This window comes from Aquarana catesbeiana, linkage group LG13 (assembly GCF_042186555.1).
Source record: "Aquarana catesbeiana isolate 2022-GZ linkage group LG13, ASM4218655v1, whole genome shotgun sequence".
Lineage (NCBI taxonomy): Eukaryota > Metazoa > Chordata > Amphibia > Anura > Ranidae > Aquarana > Aquarana catesbeiana.
Window position 1 is genome coordinate 39730072 of NC_133336.1, and position 11807 is coordinate 39741878.

The following is an 11807-nucleotide window of genomic DNA, read 5'->3' on the forward strand; positions in this document are numbered from 1 at the left end:
AACCGCTTGCCGATCAGCCGGCGTCATTATACTGCGGCAGGTCGGCACGATCCCGCGAACCATCGCAGCTATACGTCGGCTCGCGGGATCAGGATAGCAGGCGCGGGGATGCCGATGCTCGTGGCCGATGGTCGCGAATGACCGCCGGCCACAAGGGTTGGCGAGAGGCAGAACAGAGACGTGTGTGTAAACACACAAATCCCTGTTCTGTGAGGAGTGACAGATTGTGTGTTCCTAATAGCTAGGAACCACGATCTGTCATTTCCTCTAGTCCAGGGGTCTTCAAACTACGGCCCTCCAGTTGTTCAGGAACTACAATTCCCATCATGCCTAGTCATGTCTGTGAATGTCAGAGTTTTACAATGCCTCATGGGATGTGTAGTTCTGCAACAGCTGGAGGGCCGTAGTTTGAGGATCCCTGCTCTAGTCAGTCCCCTCACCCTACAGTTAGAAACACACCCAGGTAACACAGTTAACCCCTTGATCGCCCCCAAGTGTTAACACCTTCCCTGCCAGTGACATTTTTACAGTAATCAGTGCATGTTTATAGCAATGATCGCTGTAATAATGCCAATGGTCCCAAAATAGTGTCAAAAGTGTCCGATCTGTCCGCCATAATGGCGCAGTCCCAATAAAAATCGCAGATCACCGCCATTACTAGTAAAAAAAAAAAAAAAAAATAGTTAAAATGCTATAAATCTATCCCCTATTTTGTAGACGCTATAACTTTTGCGCAAATCAATCAATATATGCTCACTGTGATTTTTTTTTTTTTTTTTTTAACAAAAATATGTAGAAGAATACATATCGGCCTAAACTGAGGAAAAAAATGTGTTTTTTTTAAAAAAAAAAAAAAAAATGGGGTTATTTATTATAGCAAAAAGTACAAAATATTGTGTTTTTTCCAAAATTGTCGCTCTTTTTTTTTGTTTATAGCGCAAAAAAGAAAAACCGCGATCAAATACCACCAAAAGAAAGCTCTATTTGTGGGGGAAAAAAAAAGGAGATCAATTTTGTTTGGGTGCAGCGTCGCACAATTGTCAGTTAAAGTGACGCAGTGCCGAATCGCAAAAAATGGCCCCGTCATTCAGCAGCCAAATCTTCCGGGGCTGAAGTGGTTAACCACTTGCTTACTGGGCACCCCCCTCCTGCCCAGACCAATTTTCAGCTTTCAGCGCTGTCGCACTTTGAATGACAATTGCGCGGTCATACAACACTGTACCCAAATTAAATTTTTATCATTTTTTCCCACAAATAGAGGTTTCTTTTGGTGGTATTTGATCACCTCTGCGGTTTTTATTTTTTGTTAAAAAAATGTAAAAAGACCAAATTAAAAAAATTCTATAGTTTTATATTTTGTTATAAAATTTAGCAAACAGGTAATTTCTCTCCTTCATTGATGTACGATGATGAGGCTCCACTGATGGGCACCGATAGGGCGGCACTGGTGGGCACTGATAGGCGGCACTGAGAGGTGACACAGAGGTGGCACTGAAGGGCATTGGTGGGCACTGGGAAGTGGCACTAATAGGTGGCACTGATAGCTGTCAGTGATGGGCACTGATAGGTTACACTGAAAGGCAGCACTGCTAGGTGGCACTGATTGGCACCACTTGTGGGCATTGACAGGTGGCACTGGCAGGTGGCACTGGTAAGCACAGAGGAGGAGGCAGATGTGCCTCCTTCCTCTTCGGGACCGATGTCCCTTGAACATAAGCCGGCGATCAGCTTTTTTTTCTCCTCACACTGTCAGCATGAGGAGAAAAAAAAAACAATTACTGAGCTTTTGTTTACACACGTGATCAGATGTCATTGGCTGACAGCTGATTACGTGGTAAGGTGCCGCGATCGGCCCCTTACTCGGATCGGTGATCACCCGAGTCTCGGTTACTCAGTGATCACAGTGCACGCCGCGCGTGCCCTGTAGGGGGAGCGCGCAAAGGGGAGGATGTCCTATGACGGCCTCCCGGATATTCAGGTCTGCGCTGTGGCCGTCATTCAGCTATAGCGCAGACCTCAAGTGGTTAAAGTATAACTAAAGGCAAAACTTCTTTTTTTTTTTTTTTTTTAAGATAGAGGGCAGAGAGATTAGAACACCTGTCAATTTTTATTGCTGTCTCTGCCCCCATGATGGAGATTCTCCCTCTGTTTGTCCTGTTTACCATTATCATTGAAAGCGAAAATAAAGAAGATCCCACATTTTAGATTGTCCCCTGAGAAGTAATAGAGGGGGAAATTAGTTCTTGTGACCCGGGGGTCCCCAACGGATTCCCTTCATTTTCAGGTATTTCCTCTCACTTCCTGTTTTGGCTATGGGACAGGAAGTGAAGGGAAGTCTCCCTGCATTAGGACACAAATGGTGGAAAAAAAAAAAAAAATCTGACAGGGGTTATAACCCTCTTTTGCTCTATCCAAAAAAAAAAAAAAAATTACCTATAGTTCCACTTTAATTCTGCAGATCACAATTCCAGTGCACTTTGAATGTGGTGTGGGGAAGGTGCATGGAATACAGGTTGCCCGAACTGCTTTCTAGGGTGAATGGGCACTACATGTCAACAGTGCCTTGATTTGTAACAACACATAGCAGCGCCCCCCTCCAATCCCCACTGGCAGAACACGTAGACCAATCTGCACACTAAACTGGATATTTTCAGGCCTCTTCCCATGTAATTACACAGATCAATACTGGCAGGAATACATCCCTATAAGTGGGCGGATGTAATTGGACTTGCACCCGACTATATTCGCCCACCCCCGGGTCTTTTGGACCAATGGGAATGATTTTTACTTTTGTCTTTTTTTTTTTTTTTTTTTTTTTTTTAGGCCGTTGTATCATATTCACGTGCTTTTTCATTATTCTATTGGCCATCACAGCACATACAAATGCACAGAAAAACAGGAACACCTCATTTCTCATAAAGCAGAGCAACTGCAAAGCTCTGAGCATCCTCACTGCACACACGTGTTGTTTTTCCGTAAAAACGCTAAAGTGTGAATGAGAAACGCTAAAGTGTGAATGAGCCCATTAACATGTTCGCATTTTTTTTGCTTGATGTGTTTGCCAATGAAATAGATGGGAATCCATCAAATCGCATCTCAACACCTGCACTGAGCTGCACGCTGCGACACAGGTGAATGCACCAAAGTACACGTTCATGTATAAGATAAGGCATTCTCAATAGCATGCATTGCAGCACATTGTGACACATTGCAACTACACATGTGGTGTACATTAGAAGGACCCCTCCTCTCCAGTCCCCCCCATTCTTCCACAACTATTATATATAAAATATCTTAGCACCTATTAGCTCCTGATTTGCTACTATCCCCCCTGATGCGCCTGATTTGCGCCTACATTTACTAGTAATGGCGAGTACTACCGCGCAAACCACGAACTCAGAAAAAGAATACAAATAAAACGGGGGGGGGGGGGGGGCAATTGTTTAAGATAAAAGTCAGGATAAATGATAAAGCCGCCACCATAAGGGTGTTCCCACACCAAAAAAATATCTGACAAAATATTAAATGAATGTGGCGCTCAATCAAATTAAAATATAAATGGCGTAAAAAACTGATGATTAAGTGACGCTCAAAAAAGAATAAATATCGCTCAAAAAAATGAATATAATAGAAATGTAAAATAACCACGTGAATGGAGATTCTATAGGGAAAATCCAAATAATATTGTGTCAATAACAATTAATCTTCCATCATAATGTGTATCAAAGGTCATAGTGAACCATTGCTACATCAAAAATTGGGTGTAGGTTTCCCTTTTTCTAAACCACTCATGAAAACTTTTCTTCCAATAATAATAATCCAAAAAGTGGTTAAAAAAAAAACAAACGAAACTCCATATTAAGTGTAACTAATGAATTCATAGAACCACTGTGCAAATAGAATATAAAAAAGCAATAAATATGGCACTCTAAAATAAGTAATGATAGTGCAACTATGTGATATGTGCAATAATAATATAGAATAAATATATACAAATAATGACAGATAAAAATCCACACAAGTGCAATAAATAATAATAAAGTCCAATGGTATCAAAAAGGTGCTTAGATCAGCGAAGAAACGTGCCCTTGGTAAAAAAAAAGGTCCCATAGACGATACAATCAAAATTGTGACAGTCCCAAAAAATGGTGGAAAAACAGCTCCACGATCCTCCTCAAAACGACCCTCCTAGGGATCTCCCGTCCTAACACCGCATAGGATTTTCCCTATAGAACCTCCATTCACGTGGTTGTTTTACATTTCTATTATATTAATCTTTTTGAGCGATATTTATTATACTTTTTTGAGCGTCACTTAATCATCAGTTTTTTACACCATTTATATTTTAATTTGATTGAGCGCCACACTAATTCAATATTTTTTCACCTACATTTACTAGCGCCTGGGTTGTCCCCTATTTGCGCCTGGATTATGCCTACTTTACCTAAATGGGCGCCCAGATTGCGCCTATTTGACCCCTATTAGCGGCTCAGTTGCTGCTGCTGTTCTGTACCAGCCGATTTAGATAGCTACAGCTTGTAGTCAGAGTCTTTGAGTTAGAAAGTGATACTCCTAAGCAACAAGGCCTGAGGTGTGCCTTGGCCTGACTGGTCAGTATGCCTGAAAAGAGGGCATACCCTGAATGTAAGAAAAGTAATGAGTAAGTATGAATATTGGGGGAAACGGGTGGGTGGGAACCCGGAACGCCCACGAGCCCTGACCTGACAGAGGAGGAGGCTTAATATAGCCCTCTCAGACTCCTCCCACAAATGCAGGCTAGCCTTCAGCCAGCCTTTGTACTTGTAGTCAGAGTCTGAGTTAGAAAGTGATACTCCTAAGCACCAAGGCCTGAGGTGTGCCTTGGCCTGACTGGTCAGTATGCCTGAAAAGAGGGCAAAAAGACACAAATTTAGGTGAAAAAGGGAAGGTAACAATCCATCAAGTGGAGTAGTGCTTGCCCGGATGGCAACGGTATATAACCGATAAGTGTCCGTTACGACAGGAGAAACCCCCGACTCGGTGATGAGACAGAACCCCTTGTAGAAACCTGCGAAGCTACCCAGAACCCAACAAAACGTCCCATGAACGATTGGACCGAGCCTGGAGCCCGAGACGACCCAGACATGAGAATGAACTACTGTGAATGAGAGGATGCGTGGGGGAAGGGGAGCCATGGCTGTCCCGAGGAGCCCCTGCAAAATGATAGCCAAGAAGATCAAAACTTCGACCAGACCCTCGGAAGTGCTCCGTGAAACCCTCCCAGGCCCTGGCCTACCCAAACTGGTATGGGAAAGAGCGAGGGTAAGTGCCAAAGGACAACTGGCAGGAGTTCAAAAATGATAAATACCTGAAGGATGTGATGGAGTAGGTGGTTGAGGCCCAAACCCTAAGGCAATAAGCACGGACAACGTGGAGAAACCATGCCAGACACCGAATGCTGGTCCCACCTGATTTGATCAGGTCGTGCTGCAGCAGAGTCTGAATTCTGAACCGAGGAAGGAGGGCCAGACTCCACACCGGGGAAATAAGTCCCATGGCCTGAAACAGTCATACCCCAAAGTGACTGAAACCCCCCTACCTGACACCGGCTGGGGAACGGAAAAAATGACTGGACTGACGTCCCTGAGCAGTCTTCCAGGCCACATCCTAGACAAGATATCAGGCCCGAGCGTAGAATCCAGAATCATGACGACGTTTGCCCAAACCTACCACTTAAGGACCAACAAGGGGATGATGGCTGCCAATGCAGCCCACCTGAGAACATGAACAAGAGAAATGACAGTCAACAATACAAGAGAACAGCAATCCCCCTCTGAGCCTACCCAAGTATGAGAACATGAGCAGAAGTGTCAAGACCACTGCGCGTGAATGAAGCTAATGATGGACCACCCCCCCTCGTGTAAGTAGTGACTGAGCCCGAGTAACCTGCTGCGCAGAGACAGGTAATTAACTGAAAACTCAGGGCTGGTGTACCCACAGACCGTGGTGGGTAATCGTACAGGTGTGGTGAATGAACGTGCATCGTATGACGTATGTTATACAGGCGAGAAGATTGTGGTCAACAATCATTAACAAACGAAACCTCAGCCCGTATGGATCTGTAGACGTGACAGATCCTGACATGTGAGCCCTAGCTAACTGACCCAGGTACAAACATGAACAAAGATACAATGAGACATGACAAACAACGAAGATAAAACCAGCTACCGAAATATGCCGTGACTGAACAACAACGCCCCTCTGAGAAACGCTGTGACAGGAATGCTGAGACTGAACACTGAAGTAGAAAGGCTATGCCAGAAATCTCGGGGCAGAAGCGCACTGACCGCAATGTTGACAGAAGACCCTACGACAGGAATGCTGAAACTGAAAGCTGAGGCAGGAACGTGAGAACCGAAACCCTGGGCAGAGCGTAATGACAAATGCTGAGACTAAAATCCTGGGGCAGAAATGCAATGACAGAAATCCTGGGGCAAAAACACTATGACAGAACACTATGACAGAAACGCAGAGGCAGAAAAGCAAAGACAGAAATCCTGGGGCAGAAACGCAGAGGCAGAAATGCCATGACCGAAAACCTGGGGCAGAAACGCAGAGGCAGAAATGCCATGACCGAAATCCTGAGGCAGAAACGCAGAGGCAGAAATGCCATGACCGAAATCCTGAGGCAGAAACGCAGAGGCAGAAATGCCATGACCGAAATCCTGAGGCAGAAACGCTATGACAGAACGCTAAAGCAGAAGTGTAATGACATAAAAACCTGGGGTAGAAACACCAAGACAGAAAAGCTGAGACCGAACACCAAGTCAGAAATGCTGGGGCAGAATGCCGCCATGACAGAAATCTTGGGCAGCCATGCTGTGACAGAAATGCAGGGGCCGAACGCTAAGGCCAGAAATGCTGGGGCCGAACGCTAAGGCCAGAAATGCTGGGGCCGAACGCTAAGGCCAGAAATGCTGGGGCCGAACGCTAAGGCCAGAAATGCTGGGGCCGAACGCTAAGGCCAGAAATGCTGGGGCCGAACGCTAAGGCCAGAAATGCTGGGGCCGAACGCTAAGGCCAGAAATGCTGGGGCCGAACGCTAAGGCCAGAAATGCTGGGGCCGAACGCTAAGGCCAGAAATGCTGGGGCCGAACGCTAAGGCCAGAAATGCTGGGGCCGAACGCTAAGGCCAGAAATGCTGGGGCCGAACGCTAAGGCCAGAAATGCTGGGGCCGAACGCTAAGGCCAGAAATGCTGGGGCCGAACGCTAAGGCCAGAAATGCTGGGGCCGAACGCTAAGGCCAGAAATGCTGGGGCCGAACGCTAAGGCCAGAAATGCTGGGGCCGAACGCTAAGGCCAGAAATGCTGGGGCCGAACGCTAAGGCCAGAAATGCTGGGGCCGAACGCTAAGGCCAGAAATGCTGGGGCCGAACGCTAAGGCCAGAAATGCTGGGGCCGAACGCTAAGGCCAGAAATGCTGGGGCCGAACGCTAAGGCCAGAAATGCTGGGGCCGAACGCTAAGGCCAGAAATGCTGGGGCAGAACGCTAAGGCCAGAAATGCTGGGGCAGAACGCTAAGGCCAGAAATCCTGGGGCAGAACGCTAAGGCCAGAAATCCTGGGGCAGAACGCTAAGGCCAGAAATCCTGGGGCAGAACGCTAAGGCCAGAAATCCTGGGGCAGAACGCTAAGGCCAGAAATCCTGGGGCAGAACGCTAAGGCCAGAAATCCTGGGGCAGAACGCTAAGGCCAGAAATTCTGGGGCAGAACGCTAAGGCCAGAAATTCTGGGGCAGAACGCTAAGGCCAGAAATTCTGGGGCAGAACGCTAAGGCCAGAAATTCTGGGGCAGAACGCTAAGGCCAGAAATTCTGGGGCAGAACGCTAAGGCCAGAAATTCTGGGGCAGAACGCTAAGGCCAGAAATCCTGGGGCAGAACGCTAAGGCCAGAAATCCTGGGGCAGAACGCTAAGGCCAGAAATCCTGGGGCAGAACGCTAAGGCCAGAAATCCTGGGGCAGAACGCTAAGGCCAGAAATTCTGGGGCAGAACGCTAAGGCCAGAAATTCTGGGGCAGAACGCTAAGGCCAGAAATCCTGGGGCAGAACGCTAAGGCCAGAAATCCTGGGGCAGAACGCTAAGGCCAGAAATCCTGGGGCAGAACGCTAAGGCCAGAAATCCTGGGGCAGAACGCTAAGGCCAGAAATCCTGGGGCAGAACGCTAAGGCCAGAAATCCTGGGGCAGAACGCTAAGGCCAGAAATCCTGGGGCAGAACGCTAAGGCCAGAAATCCTGGGGCAGAACGCTAAGGCCAGAAATCCTAGGGCAGAACGCTAAGGCCAGAAATCCTAGGGCAGAACGCTAAGGCCAGAAATCCTGGGGCAGAACGCTAAGGCCAGAAATCCTGGGGCAGAACGCTAAGGCCAGAAATCCTGGGGCAGAACGCTAAGGCCAGAAATCCTGGGGCAGAACGCTAAGGCCAGAAATTCTGGGGCAGAACGCTAAGGCCAGAAATTCTGGGGCAGAACGCTAAGGCCAGAAATTCTGGGGCAGAACGCTAAGACAAAAAACCTGGGGCAGAACGCTAAGACGGAAATCCTGGGGCCAAAACGCCATGATAAAACACTGGTGCCTGAAGCGGTGAATGCCCGAGAGGCGTGCGGGGATCCCCCCCCCCCCCCATGATGCCCCATGTGAGTACCGGGAAGTGAGCAGGCGGGTGAGCACCCCCCCCATGAGAACCGGGAAGCGTGCGGGCGATTCCTCCGTGATGCACGGTGTGACTTCCAGGGAGGTGAGGTGAACTGGCGGGTGAGTGGATACAAGATGGACGAACAGACCCCCCCTCCCCCAGGAGAAGCTGGCAGCAGCCCCCCCATGCTGGCAAGACACACAGGGATGAGGGAGAAGCGGGCGGCGCACCCCCCCGACCATGCTGGATTGGCCCAGCGAAGGTGGAGGATGGACAGACGACCCCCCAAACTGAGCCCTAGGGAAGTTGGTGTGGGTGAAAGATGATGGACAGCCGTGACGCCCCCCCCCCCCACCCCTCATGGGTGCCGGGAGAAGCACGGGCTGCGTGCTGGCCATATAGAGCTGTGCAGGATGAAAGGACGCCCCCCTCCCCCCTGCATGAGCGCCGGGAGAAGCGGGCGGGCCGTACCTGACTGGCTGCCGCCGAGGGGAACGAGGGTGGGTGGAGGATGGACGGCCCCCCTCACCCTGCATGATCACCGAGAAAAACGGGCAAGCGCCCCCTCCCATGGTGCCGTGTGCAGCGGAGCAGGCAGCTGGCTGGATATCCCCCCACCCTCAATACCCGGAGAAGCGGTCGGCAGCTCCCCCCCCTGAAGCAAGCTGGTAAGCGGAGAGAGGAGCTGGCTGGCAAGAGGCTCCCTCGTGGAGCTGCATTGCATGAGGAGAGGAGTCGGCGGGCGGGCGGGCGGCCGATTGCCCCCCCCCCCCCCTCCTGCTGAAATACCAAAAGAAGCGGGGACCCGTGAATGTGGGTGCCGAGGGGGAACCAGGTGGGTGGAGAGGTGAGGCACCGCCACCATCTTGCAATCGATCCGGAAGTGGTGTGTAGGCCCCGCCCCTACTGAACCCGGAACGCCCACGAGCCCTGACCTGACAGAAGAGGAGGCTTAATATAGCCCTCTCAGACTCCTCCCACAAATGCAGGCTAGCCTTCAGCCAGCCTTTGTACTTGTGCGCAGGTGTGGTAGAGCAGAGCGCGCCCCTTCAACCCAGCGTGCGGGTGTGATTCCCAATACTGCCTATAGATGGCAGTGCTGAGCCGATGACGTCACTGAGAATCCAGCTTCTAGATAAAGAGAGCACTGTAAACTCATCGCCGGGCGCGGTGGCGTGCGTCTGTAATTCCAGCTACTTGGGAGGCTGAGGCTGTCGCATTGCTTGAGTCCAGGAGTTCTAGTCTACCTTGTGCTATATCAATCGGGTGTCCAATCTAACTTCGGTATCTATATGGGGAGCCTAGAGCAACCAGGTCACTCCAAGAAGGGGTGAACCTGAGCAGGTCAAAGCCCCCGTGCTGATCAGTAGTGGGATGGCGCCTGTGATGAATAGCGGGTGTAGAGCAGCCTGTATAATACAGTGAAACACAGTCTCTTTTTTCCTAATTTTTTTTTCATTATTAATTTTATTTATGGTATTTATAGTTTTAATTTATTATTTTTATACTCCTTTATATTTATTCATTATTAATTTCATCAAGCACCAATTTTTATTTTTATACATCGTTATTTATTTTTAGATTTACTCATTATTATATATTTTTTTCTTTTTCGTCACCCTTTTTATTTTTCATATGGATTTATTATTTCTATACACCCTGATTTGTAGTTATTTTTATATTTATTAATTATTATCCTCATCATTTTTTCTTTATTTTTATACACCCTTATTTAGAGTTATTTTTATAGTTATTAAGTATTATATTTATCATTATTATTTATTATTTTTATACACCCTTTTTTATCTTTATTCTTTAAATTTATTCATAAATGTATCCTTTTTTAATTTTTTTTTATATAAATTTGTATTCATTATGTTTATTGTTATAAATTTTTATTCATTATCTTTATTATTTTTTAATGTATATTTATACTCTCATTTATTTATTTATTTATTTATTTTATATTACATTTATTTGTTTATATTTGTTTAACTTTTTTTTCCATTCACAATCTCTTTATATTTATTCATTAATAATGTTATCACACACCCATTTTTATTTTTATACACCGTTTTTAATTTTTTTTTATCTTTATACACCCTTTGTTATTTTTAATATGCATTTATTACACCCTGATTTGTAGTTATTTTTATATTTATTAATTATCCTCATTATTTTTTTTTTATTTTTATACACCCTTATTTAGAGTTATTTTTATAGTTATTAACTATTATATTTATCATTGTTATTTATTATTTTTATACACCTTTTTTTAATATCTTTATTCTTTAAATTTATTCATAAATGTATCCTTTTTTATTTTTTTATATTATTTTATTCATTATTTTTATTTTTTATACACCTTTTTTTTTTTTTTACCGCTGGTCAGTGCCCATCAGTGCCGCCTGTCAGTGCCCATCAGTGCTGCATATCAGTGCCGCCTATTGGTGCCCATCAGTGCTGCATATCTGTGCCACCTATCAGTGCCCATCAATTCTACATATCAGTGCCCATCAGTGCCAACTCATCAGTGCCCATCAGTGTTGCCTCATCAGTGCCCATTAATTCTACATATCAGTGCCTTCTCATTAGTGCCCATCAGTGCCAACTCATCAGTGCCCATCGGTGCCACCTGATCAGTGCCGCCTCATGAGTGCTCGTCAGTGAAGGAGAAAACAAAATTGTATGACAGAAACTAAGAAAAACGCTATTTTTTTCAAAAACTTTGGTCTTTTTTAGTTTGTTTAGCAAAAAATAAAAACCCCAGAGGTGATCAAATACCACCAAAAGAAAACTCCATTTGTGGGAAGAAAATGATAAAACTTTAGTTTGGGTACAGTGTTGCATGACCGCGCAATTGTCATTCAAATTGCGACAGCACTGAAAGCTGAAAATTGTCCTTGGCAAAAGTGCCCGGCATTGAAGTGGTTAATTTAGGGGTAATTATAAAGCCTAAAGGAATTTCTTATGCTGTATATTTTATATTAGTATGGAATTCTCTGGGCGCAGCACTGACCTCTGCTGGAGAAAAGTAAATAACGCATCTAAAGCCTGCACGCTGTTCCATGTACCGTCACTAGATGTCGCACCGTGTTCTGAACGCTCTTACAGAATTGATCTGTGTGGCTCGCC